This window comes from Hemiscyllium ocellatum, chromosome 3 (genome assembly GCF_020745735.1).
Source record: "Hemiscyllium ocellatum isolate sHemOce1 chromosome 3, sHemOce1.pat.X.cur, whole genome shotgun sequence".
In the NCBI taxonomy this organism is placed as follows: Eukaryota; Metazoa; Chordata; class Chondrichthyes; order Orectolobiformes; family Hemiscylliidae; genus Hemiscyllium; species Hemiscyllium ocellatum.
Window position 1 is genome coordinate 30,877,287 of NC_083403.1, and position 11,738 is coordinate 30,889,024.

The window sequence follows — 11,738 nt, forward strand, 5'->3', positions numbered from 1 at the left end:
CCTCTTGTCCTAGTCTCACCAGTGGAAACATCCTATCTATTTCTATTTTATCGATTCCCTTCAGAAATTTATATGTTTCTATGAGCTCCCCCCTCATTCTTCTGAATTGCAATGAATATAATCCCAACCTACTCAGCCTCTCCTCATAAACCAACCCCCTTAACTCCGGAATCAAACTGGTGAACCTCCTCTGTGGTGTGGCCTCACCAGCACCTTGTACAGATATAACATTAACCTCTCTGCTTTTAAGTTCAACCCCTTTAGCAATGATGGACAAAATTCCATTTGCCTCTTCCAAATTGGGTTTGAGCAGTTTTCTTTAAAGCAGAGAAAGCTGAGGGGAGACCTAATTGAAGTGTGTAAGATTATGAGGAGCATGGACTGGGTGGATAAGCAGCAGCTTTTTCCCTTAGTTGAATGGTCAATAATTAAGGGGCATAATTTTAAAATGAAGGGCAGGTTTAGAGATTTGAGGAAAAAGAAAATTCACCTAGAACACGTTGGGAATCTGGAATGCAGTACAGGTAGGAAACCTCACAACCCTTAAAATGAATACAGATAAGTAATTGAAATGTCATAACATTCAGCACTATGGACCAACTTTTGAAAGGTGGGATAAGTGTACATAGATGATTTAGTTTTATTCGGTGTAGATTCAATAGGCCAAAGAGTCTCTTCTGTACTCAATAATCCATCCTGCCTGAAATGCTTTTTGAAAGACTTATACAATTAGTCCCTTGCCTCTATAATGTTTTCCCCTTCAAGTCTACTTCCCTTTTAAAAGAATTATATAAACTTTATTCAGTTTATGTTGAAAACTGCTATTGTAACTGCTTTCCAACTGTGCATTCCAATTCCAAACACTTTAAAAATAAACTTTGTTGTCACCTATGGTTCTTTCTCTGCAATAGCCATGAAATTTTATCCCTTTCAAGTTTTTTCAAGCAGGCATCTACTTCCCTTTTAAAGGAGTTATATAAACTTCTTCAACAAGCATTTGTAACAAAGAATTTCACATTTTAGCCATCCTCTGTAGGAAGTTTTTTTCTAACCTTCCATCAATTTTACTTCAGATAATTATCTAAATATTGTAAACTTGAATTGTCAAATGATTAGAAAAACGAACAAAAACTGCAAAGTGTAAATACATTGATTAAAGATTCCAGTATCTAATCATTTGAATTAAACAAGTGTGTGTATAATTTTACTGGGGACCAAAAATTGGTGACGACAAATATGAGTGATATGGCTAGTAAGTTTGCAGATGACACCAAAATTAGTGGTATAATGGACAGCGAAGAAGGTTACTTTAGAGTGCAACAGGACCTTCATCAGATGGGCCAATGGGCTGAGGATTGGCAAATGGAATTTAATCTAGATAAATGTGAGGTGCTACATTTTGGTAGGACATATCAGGGCCAGACTTATACTCTTAATGGGAGGGTCCTGTGGAGTGTTGTCGAACAAAGAGACCTTGGAGTGCAGGTTCATAATTCCTTGCAGGTAGGCAGGGTAATGAAGGAGGTGTTTGGTATGCTTGCCTTAATTGGTCAGTGTATTAAGTAAAGGAGTTGGGAGGTCATGTTGCACAGGATAATGGTTAGGTCACTTTTGGAGTACTGTGTTCAGTTCTGGTCTCCCTGCCAGAAGAAAGATTTTGTTAAACTTGAACGGGTTCAGAAAAGATTTAAGGATGTTGCCAGGGTTGGAGGGTTTGAACTATCAGGAGAGGCTGAATATGCTGGGACAATTTTCCCTGGAGCATCGAAGCTGAGGGATGACCTTACAGAAGTTTATAAAATCATGAGGGGCATGGATGGGGTGAACAGTCAACGTCTTTTCCCCAGGGGAGTCCAAAACTAGAAGGCATAAGTTTAAGGTTAAAAATCACACAACACCAGATTATAGTGCAACCAGTTTAATTGGAAGCACACTAGCTTTTGGAGCGATGCTCCTTCATCAGGTGATAATGGAGGACTCGATCGTAACACAGAATTTACAGCAAAAATTTACAGTGTGATGTAACTGAAATTATACATTGAAAAATTATTCAATGTATAATTTCAGTTACATCACATTGTAAATTTTTGCTGTAAATTCTGTGTTATGATCGAGCCATCAACTATCACTTGATGAAGGAGCGTCGCTCCAAAAGCTAGTGTGCTTCCAATTAAACCAGTTGGACTATAACCTGGTGTTGTGTGATTTTTAACTTTGTACACCCCAGTCCAACATCGGCATCTCCAAATCATAGGTTTAAGGTGAGAGGAAAAGATTGAAAAAGGACCTAAAGGGCAACTCTTTCACAGAGGGTGATGCATGTACGAAATGGCAGAGGAATTGGTGGAGGCTGGTACAATTATAACATTTAAAAAGCATTTGGATGGGTATATTAACAGGAAGAGCTTAGAGAGATATGGGCCAAATGCTGGCAAATGGGACTAGATTAATTTAGGATATCTGGTCAGCATGGACAAGTTGGACTGAAGGGTCTGTTTCCGAACTGTATAACTTTATGACTCTATGAATTGGACTCCCATTCTACACTGTACCCAAATTTCCTTTCCATTACCTTCAAATAAACAGAAATGGTGTACATGATAACTAGTTGACCCCTGGCCCCAATGAAGTTGAAATGTTCTAATTATAACTCTGCCACACCTAATAACATCCTGATGATTCTTTGCCATGGGTTCTTTTTCTTATACCGGGGAAGTGATCAAACCTGTTAACAGTCCTCAACTGGACATTGAAAACATCTTGTATGAGGTCACCTGCCTCCTTTTTATTCTGTATCTCTAAATATATGTAGAGTTGTATTAGTCTTTTAATAGTTCTTTCTACTTATATCACCACTTATGGTGAATTGTGTAGCTGCAACATTCTGCTCCCCGTTGAACATCTCAATATTCCTTTTTGCATTCTTACTTCCAATATGTATTTCTTTGCTTTTATCTTAAAAAACAGCCAACATCGTTTACCTATCGGTAATAAATTTATCGTGACTGTTCAATAGATTAATGTTGAATGCATATTTGTAACAGTTACGATTTTATTTAAACTTATTTAGTACATTACAGTATTTGAATAGCAGTACAAAGAATAATTGAGAATTATATTACTAGTTATTGTCATTTGGTTGGAGAGCTTGGTCTATTCCATGTTTTGTCCACTATTATTCATGTTTACACATGTTCAGCCTCCTTCCTGACATACTTGTCATCATGCTGTGGAATTTGATGTCTGCCAATGTCTCCAACTGAGCTCTTAAATTATTAAAACTAGTGGATCCTTTGCCATACAATTAATATTCACAGACTGGAAAACAAGGTCATTTATTTAAAAGGAAAACATAGAATCTGTTATGAATATTAAGACCTCAAAACACAATTTGGCAACTCAATCTCCTTCTGTAAATTTTAAATTTAATGATGCCCAATGTATAAATGCATATTCAGCATTAGCAAAGCTGTTACCAAAACTTAAAAAGGAACAGCTGTCAACAAAAAGGATTAAATTCTGTCTGCATTTAAAGCACATTGTCAGATGCAATTGGGTCATTTTACATAAATTCAAAAATGCTTCTTTGATTGAAAAAGAATTAGCCTCATTTTGCTTTTGTTCCAAGTGCTTGTAAAATTTACACATTTCTTTTATCCTCAGCAATTGAAAGTTTATTAAAGCCACAAAAATCATTAGTAGAATCATTAACTTTTCAAAGAAAATCTGAGAAGACAGCATTTTAAATTCAGTTCCAATTATTTTGAATGCAGTGCTGACAAACTTAGTCATGATCACTGAATGCATCTTCAATTATCTTCATATCCTATCAACTGCATCAGTAGCTGCAGACATTGCTTAATGGACTATACCTTATCATCTAACAACAACCTCTATCAAACAAGGCATTCAAGGCTTTACTTCACTCTACAACTTAGTACTGTGGAAGTCCATATGCATATCTCACTACACAGATACATTGCACACAATGGTAATTTTTCAACCACACTTCTCTCTCTCATGTCGGATAAGGAGTTTTACAAAAATACTAACCAGGTCAGTGACTACTTGCTCTTACTGCCATGGAACAGATGTGCTCACTATCATTAAGTTACCAGTTACTAAGTCTTTGGTCTGTGGTTAGGCTGAAATCATCGAAGACAATGGTTTTGTCATATGTAATTCTCCTAACATCCTACTTTATCTTGCCAAAGTGGTCAATTTCACATTTTCCCACATTATAATCCATTTGTCATATCTTTGCCGATTCACTTAACCTTTCAATTATTTTTGTAGCCTTTTCTCCTCTTCACAATGCTTTTAAGATGGGAGGTTAGAGTCTGGCTGTATTGCAACCTGGAGTCAGACTGGTTTTATTTCCGAAGTAAGAACCAATAAAATGTCACACTGACTGACGGCCAACAGATTGTGTCATTTTTCTTCAAAACAGAATGCATCTGCAAATACAAATCTGCAAATGCAAATTCACCTGTGGGAGAGAGACAGGGGAGGAGACAGCAGGAGAGATAATACTGTGGTGGGGTCACCTGTAGTGTGACATGAACCCAAGTTCACAATTGAGGTCGTCCTCATGGGTACTGAACTTGGCTATCAGCCTCTGCACAGCGACTCTGCGTTGTTGGATATCCTGAAGTCCACCTTGGAGGACATTTACCCGAAGATCCAAGGCCGAATGTCCTTGACTTACTAAAGTGTTTCCCCAATGGGAGGGAACATCCCTATCTGGCAATTGTTGCGTGGTATCCATTCATCCACTGTCGTAGCGTCTGCAATGGTTTCACCATTATACCATGCCTCTAAGCATCCTTGCCTGCAGTATATGAGATAGACAATGATAGCTGAGTCACAGGAGTACCTGATGCGCATGTGGTAGGTGGTGTCCCTATGTGTAATAGTAGTATCTATGTTGACACTTTGACATGTTTTGTAGTGGTTGCCAGGACAGGGTTGTACAGTTGTGTTTGAGGTTGTCTTGAAAGCTGGGTGGTTTGCTACAAACAATGGTCTATTTAAGGTTTGGCAGTTATTTAAAGGTGAGAAGTGGAAGCATATGGAAGATCTTGGCGAGGTGCTCATCTTCATCAAGAACATGTTGCAGGCTGCAAAGAACATGATGTAGTTTCTCTGCTCCTGGGAAGTATTGGACAATGAAGGGTACCCTATCAGTCATATCCTGTGTCTTCTCTTGAGGAAATCATTACGGTTTCTCACTGTGGCACGTCAGAACTGGTGATCGATGAGTTGAGCATCATATCCTGTTCTTATGCAGGCGTCCCTCAGCACCTTCAGGTGTCTGTCGCATTCCTCCTCATCTGAACAGATCCTGTGTGCGCATAGGGTTTGTCCGTAGGGAATGGCTGTTTTAATACGTTTAGAGTGGAAGCTACAGAAGTGCAGCACTATCTGTGGACTTGCAGTAGAGTGAGGTACTGAGGTGCTTGATGGAGATGCATGTGTCCAAGAATGAGAATGATTCAAAAGAGTAGTCCAAGGTAAGTCTGATAGCAATATCCCCAAGTTTCATCCTACTACAATTGTTTCAGTTGAGATCTCAGCACCAACCCTTATGACACACCACTTACCACATCTTGATTAAAAAAAAATAATCTTACTATATTTTGGTAAAATGGTATTTTCAATGAGTTTTGTGAAGTATAATGCTTTGATAATTCCAAACTCACCTCGTTGACAACCCATCATTCTCCTATGGTGCTCTTTTCAACCAGTGCAAGTCAGATTCATCCACTTGCATTTAGCTGGAAGTAGTCACCACTACCTGAGTATCTCAGTATATACTGGCATCATTGGTGCTGGCATTATATTCAAAACAGCACTGTGACCTCAGTCAAGTGTTAGTATCAGAGAATGCCTGCAGTGTGGAAGCAGGCCATTCGACTCATCGAGTCCACACCAACCTTCTGAAAAGCATCCCACCTAGACCCACATCCTACCCTATCACCCTACATTTCCCATGGCTAATCCACCTAGCCTGCACATCCCTGGACACTATGGATAACTTAGCATGGCCAATCCACCTGAACTGCACATCTTTGGACCATGGGATAAAACCAGAGCACCCAGAGGAAACCCAGGCAGACATGGGGAGAATGTGAAAGCTCCACATAGACATTCAGCCGAATGTGGAATTGACACTGGGTCCCTGGCGCTATGCGGCAGCAGTGGGAACCATTAAGCCACCATACCATCCTGATTTGGTAGTCCAAAGTTGTCCTGCCTGTTTACAGACATTCTCCCTGAGCATGACTGAAGAGGAGAAACTGGTACCCCACTTTACAGACAGGGACTTGGAGGTGCTGGTGGACAGGAGTGGCATAGAAGAAGGCCGTCATCATTCCAAAGAACTGTCAGAGGACACCTTGCCATCAGACCCTGCCAGTGTGTTGAGAGGTTGCAATATCTGTCAGTGCAGTGTCCACAGCCCAGAGGAACAGAGCAGGATAGGAACAATGTGATTGGCAAGAGGGTTGGCATCTTACTGCATGGCACAATGCTACATTAATCTTTCATCTACATATGCCAACATCTTATGCAACCAACACACCGCTGTAAACAAATAACCATGTCTCAAAGTCAAAGAAAAGTAGCCTGAGTCAAGTCCAATGAGATACCCTGCAGTCACAGGATCCCAGTACAATAGATCAAAGGCAGTCTCTGATATCAGTGCAAAGACTTGGGCATGGTCAAGCATCGAGTCAGGTGATGATATGAGTCTGTCCACTCCCCCCTAGGGAGTGGATCAACAGTCAGCCCTCTGGGACCACAGTCGAGGAGTTGTACACAAATAAGTCAAGGCTCTGGTCATTCATTATTTGAATTTTTCTAGGTAAGAAAGGGATCTTTGCGGGGGTGGGAATCACTAACAGTAAGTAGTACCCTGGTTTTCATGAGGGATAGTGAACCAACAGACTGGCATGTTTACTTGATATATCTGGAGCTGGGCAGTAAGATATAAAGTGTGCGTTATAGACTCGGGTGGGTTGGGTAGGAACTCAGAAGTGTTAAGACTTTCGATTGTACTTCTAAGTAGCGGTTATTTATGCTTGGGGGGTTCATTAACATGGAGAGATGAATTAGCCACTGTATATTTGCCTTCTAACATGCTGTAAATAATAAATAAAATTCCCCCAAGAGTGTAAGGAGCAAGTGCTTCATTCTGTGAGGGTGAGGTTTCAAATTCAAGTGATGTGAAACCTTTCAAATGGCAACACCCTTGCATAGACATCCATACACGGAAGCTAAAACACAGTTGCAAGCACTGCAAGCTTTGTAAAGCTTCAGCATTATAGTGTGGAGTCCAAATCCTCGCCCTAGTTCTCCAAGCACTCCTGACCATATCTTGCAGGAAAATAAGTTAATTCCACTAGTGACTGTGACACAACAGCAATCTTTTGTCTACCTGGAATGATGCAGCTTAAGTACTGAAGTAGCAATCACCTGCAATTTACTCATTGTCTGCATATTGTACAGGAGCTGTTCAATTCACACATTGGACCATTGTACATCGTATAGCATTAAGAATGTACCTTCAGTATTGCGCTTGTGGTTAAACAGAGAAATGCACATACACACATGATGGTAGGTAGAAATCCTTTATCCACAAATCTTGGGACCAACAGCTTTTCATATAAGGATATTTTCAATTTTGGGATATTTGATTGAGGAATGTGCAAACTCCACATAGACAGACAGTCACCGGAGGATGAATTGAACTCAGCAGCAGTACTAGCTACTGTGTTACCCCTATGGTCAGTCATGTGGTCAATAGATAAACCTTGTCACGTAATAACAATCCTTTAGTTTACCATGATGGTTCAATCACAGATGGCTAGGTGAACTCCCACAGAATGAAGGGATTTATGTCCACTACAGGATACTGCATGTGGTTTCGTGTTAGCTGGATTGAAAGAGTGGAATCCTTTCCAATTGAAATACATGTTAGAGCTCACATGTGCATTCAAGGACAAAGTACAGCATGGAGGAGCCTGAAATCCTTGAAAAACCATATGCCAACTCTGCTTGCTATCTGGTAAAAGAGAAATGTGGACTCTGCATAGAAAAAAATCACTGGCTTATTTGATGTAGTAGCAGATAACAAATAGAAATACTATAAATATCTCCAGTTCTAGCCTGGAAGGATTAGGACAGGTAAAAAGTATGGCAATAGGTATTTTTCTGAGTGGCACAGTAATTAGTACAGTACCAGAGAGATCAGGGCTTGGATCTCAGCTGATCTCATATATAATGACAGATTATTACCTGAATAACAAGAGATTGGCAAAGGAAGAGATACAATGAGACCTGGGTGTCTTTGTACACCAATCACCAAAAGTAAGCATGCAGATGCAGCAGGCAGTGATGAAGTCCTTCATAACACAACAATTTGAGTATAGAAGCAATTGTAGAGGCAGTTGGTGAGACTGAACCTTGAGTATGTGTGCAGTTTTGATCTCCTTATCTGAGGAAGGATATTCTACCTATGGAGAGAGTGCAACAAAGATTTACCAGACTGATTCCTGGAATTGCAGGACTGACATATGAAGAGAGACTGGAATGGTTCAGATTATATTCCCCAGCACTTGGAAGAATGAGAGGGATCCCATGGAAACTTACAAAACTCAAACCTAACTGGGCAAGATAAATGTAGGAAGGTTGTTCCCAATGATTGGGAAGTCCAGTATAAAGTCTAAGGGGTAGGCCATTTAGGACTGAGATGAGAAATTCCTTCTCCCAGAGAGTGGGGAGCCTGTGGAATTCTCTGCCACTGAAAACAATTAAGGCCCATTAAATCTTTTCAAGGAGGAGTTAGAATTAGTTCTTAGGGCTAAAGGGAATCAAAGGTTGTGGTGAGAAAATGGGAACAAACCATTGAGTTGGGTGGTCAGGCACAATAATATTCATTGGCCATGAAAGCTCGAAGGCTAAATGGCCTATTCCTGCTCCCGTTTTATAGGTTTCTATGATCCCCTTTACAACCAATTTTAACATAGTTCTCATCCATCTGAGTTGTAGTAGGTTTCACAATAATCACTGAACATGCCCAGTTGAGCTTCTTATGTAACTAATTAAAGACTGCTTTCTAACTTCACTACTGGCCCACTTGCTGAACTGCCAACCCTCTTATTTGGGAAGGACCACCATTTTTAATTGGATAGCAACCCTGGCAGTGGCCACTCAATTGGTCACCACTGGGAATATACCTCCCGAGGTCCTGCTGCTGGCTGACATTTAGTAATCTTCCACTGGTGCTGAAATGTCTGTATTTTTTGCTGTCTTCTCTTTCAATCCTGTAGTTCTGGACATTGGGTAATGTAGAGTAAAACAGATACAAAGCCACTAATGATAATCATGATAGAAGACTTGGAAATTCCAGCCAATGGATTGACAAAATAAATAATAGCCTAAATATGGGCTAAAAATACATGAGCTCAGAGTATGCATTCTATTGTAAGCAGCAATACAAGTAATTATTAGACGCTGTAGTGAATTCAAAAAGATTGTAGAATATTAAGGAAGGATTCTTACTAATGATTTAAATTGCAGAAATGGCTTTAAACCTTACATTGTTACATTGCTATCATACAATTTGAGTTTCTATGATTTACTTTAGAATTAGCCATCACTATTATCTATGGCTCATATGAAATTGCAAAAGTAATAAGAACTTTGCATTACGTCATTGCCTGATTCAGAGCCCTATCACGTGCACCTTTCACCCAACTGTTTTTTTATTTTTCATTCTCATCCTCCAAATGTGCAGGCTTTTTTTATACTGATGCAAATATACAGATCTCAAGAATCAAATAAAATGAATTATAGGTCACATTTATTCAACTGATTTATTGTTCTAAATATAATATTCTAATTTGAATTACCACAACATATGGGGTACTTAGCCTGTGGTCATCTCTACTTGGTTTCTGCTCACAGAGCTGTGAATAATTCAGATAGACACAGGGCTTTCAAATGATATTATTCAACTTCAGCTGTTTGACGTACTGTTCAGGCAAGCGCAGCACTTCCTATATTTTGAGCAGGCAAAAATAGCTTCACATGACTCATTCCCTTAGATACAGAGCTTCTCATTCGTCTTGGAGGCCTTCTTTATCAGCCAATAACCATTGTACCTTACTTTCTGCATGTCTAATTGGCTGTCTAATTTCAACCAATCATTGAAGACATGCCTTTGTTCTAGAAACCAATAGCATTTCTGTTGCTGGGATGGAAAACAAAGTCTGACACTGACGGAACAATTACAGTCCTTTTGTTTTGTCTTCAATTACTTTGCATTGAGCAGAATTGATAAGGTTGCAGGTATTATCTAAGAACATAATCCACATCATAATCCTTATATATTGGTTCTGTTTTAAAATTAAAATCTTTCAAGTCAGAAGGTTGAAAATCAAGGAAAATTCATATTCAATATTATTGCCAAAGTAACTAAAATAAGCTGCCAGGATGCAACCATTTGATAACATGGGATGTGTTCTAGGGGGTGGAAACATATAACTGGATGAAAGATAAAGGCACTTGCATGTAGAAGAATTATTAAATTATTACATTTAGTTCAGCAATATTAATAAATTACTTGCATTTGGAATAGAATTAAAATTAAATAATTTGCCATAAGCATCTTTTCCAAAATGAAGGATTTTTAAAAATGACATATTTTCAAATTTCAAAATAACTGGGTAAATTATGACAAATGGGAGCTAAGTATAGCACCTCACTTTCAGCACTGCTGCATTGTGACCAGCAATTTGTGTAAATGGGTGACCAGCACTTTTAGATATCTCAAATATATAAACTGGAAGGACACCAATGTAGAACTCCAATTTCAAAAGATAAATTAGGCAGTGGAAGTTTGTAGAAAGTGGGAGCAATCAAACCAAAGGGGTAGCCGTGGGCACCCGTACGGGTCCGGGCTATGCCTTCCTCTTTGGAGGATTCATGGAACAGTCCCTCTTCCACAATTACACAACCTCTTCCTCTGCTATATTGATGACTGCATCAGTGCTGTCTTGTACTCCCACAAGGAGCTCGAGCAGTTCATCAGCTTCGCTAACACCTTCCACCCCATCCTCAAATTTACCTGGACCATTTCTGACATCTTCCTCCCCTTCCTGGACTTCACTGTCTCCAAATCCAGAATTTCAAACCCACTGACTCCCATGCCTACCCCCGGTCACACCTCCTCTCAGCCCCCACCCCATCCCCAAAATGAAAACTATCCCATACTCTCAATTCCTCTGCTGCATCTGCAGCCAGGATGAAGCGTTCCACTCTAGGACATCCCAGATATTGTCCTACTTTAGGGATCAAAATTTCCCCTCCTCAGTAATTAAGGATGCCCTCAACTGTATCTCCACCATCTCCTGCACTTATACCCTCAAACCCCTTCCCCCAACATGGATAGAGTCCCCTTAGCCCTCACATACCAGCCCATTAACCTCCGAATCCAACGCATCATCCTCCAACATTTCCATCACCTACAATAAGATCCCACCACCAAAAAGATATTTCCTTCCCCATCCCTGTCCATGTTCCGCAGGGATTCTTCACCCCGCAAATCCCTCATCAGCTCTACACCACCCACCAACTTCTCCACCACATCCAATACCTTTCCCTGCAACCACAAGAGGTGGAACACCTGCCCACCCCCACCCCCACCGACCCATACCTACCCTCTCACCTCTGTC